Source organism: Anopheles darlingi, chromosome 3 (genome assembly GCF_943734745.1).
Source record: "Anopheles darlingi chromosome 3, idAnoDarlMG_H_01, whole genome shotgun sequence".
Classification (NCBI taxonomy): Eukaryota; Metazoa; Arthropoda; class Insecta; order Diptera; family Culicidae; genus Anopheles; species Anopheles darlingi.
Window position 1 is genome coordinate 9,041,467 of NC_064875.1, and position 1,747 is coordinate 9,043,213.

Consider the following 1,747-nt stretch of genomic DNA (forward strand, 5'->3'; position numbering starts at 1 on the left):
TTGCACAGTAGAGCCTAAGACTGTTTAAAGTCAAAGACGAGGGTGAATGAAGCCAGGAATTTACTGCCACACCAAGGAGGGGGTGAGGTTCGATTTGGCCATCGACATCGGTGTGCCAAGTGCTTTGGCTGCTCTTTTTGCTCCTGCCGGCCAAGGGGTGGATACGAAACCATTTCCTTGATTTCTTTTTTTTCAGGATGCCCTTCCTCGTAAGGGATACGTTGCCAGGGGTGCCCATTCATAAGCTTCCTTTAACGGGGGAACCCGGCACCCAGTTCAAGATGCAGCAATACACGACACAAGGCATGACTCGCGGGAGCTCGCGCACCCCCGAATAAAAAGGGAAAAAGTAATAATCGAACTAAACCAAACATGTCACTAAGGACAAGAACGGAAACGGTGCGGAGAAAACGGGGGCCGTCTCTAGGCCATAAAAGCGGATAAACTATGGCCGCGCTCACACACGCCCGTGTGCTCGCGACCATCACCGGGACAACGCGGTGGATTACTTGATTATTCATCGTGCGTAGAGCAAACACCACTACGTGTGTGTATGTGTGTGTGTTTTGATGGGTTTGACATGACTTTCAACTTTTGGCATTCGCTGTGGCATCAGTTCAATCGGCCTGTCCTGGCTCTAACCGGATTAGACCGAAGTAAATCATTCGACCAAGGAATCAATCTTCTGAACATTTTTCACTGCAACCTCCTTCCTCATTTTAGAATCTTCCACAATCCCCCGCCTGCTGGGGGATTACCTACCTTAGTGTCTCAGTAAACAGTAGCAGCTGCGAAGAGAATCCGCGAAGAAGAACACCTTCCTCAACCCCTCAACTACACTGAATGGCCAAACATATTGACGACAGGAATGGCCGACAGGTGCACACCAACTATATCGAGATGATTTACTTCTTAAATTGATTACTCAAAACACACGAAACCGGCACACCACAAACTGACTAGCATTGGAATGAAAACGCAAACACTCGTACATACGGGATACTTTCGATTGCTTTGGCGAGTGAGTGGCGCGCGCGTTCTATTGGTTATGGGGTTATGTGATGGTTATGATGAGATGATAAAGATGGACATGAAGTAGCATATTGGTTTAGAGCACACGCACACGCACGCACACACACACTCGATAAACACTAACACACGGCAGCAAAAGCAGTAGCAGCAGCAGCACTTGTATGCATATGAGTAGACACGCCTGGCATCACATTTCACGGCAGATCGATCGAGGGGCTGCTTCTCGTATCAAAGGACTCCTCTCCGGGCAAACCGCACACACACTGGCACTTGCACCTCGCAAAACTTTGGTCAGATCGCAGCGAAACAGATGGATGACTGATGAGCACACACACACACACACACGCCTGCAGGAGCAGCAGCAGCAGCACTGGTGGTCGATACAATATGGTAACACAATCGGGGGCTTTAAAACCTCATCCTCCAGATGACTAATAGTGCAGGGGATGTGTGTGTGTGTAGCAGGATGTGCCTAGGCTTTAGGCCCCTTTCCCTCTCCACAGAGTGGTCTTCTAGCATCGAACGAGCTACATACCGTCACACACACGCGCACACACACACGCTGGTCACACGTCACCAGCGAAGCTTTCTGATTTATGTGTGCTGTCGCCCACAGCTTCGCTCCGCAGACGGCATCTCCTGCACATCACTACTTCGGCCCGGATGACCGAAGTGGTGGCACTAGGCCAAGCCACCAGCACTCTCCTGCCGTCAG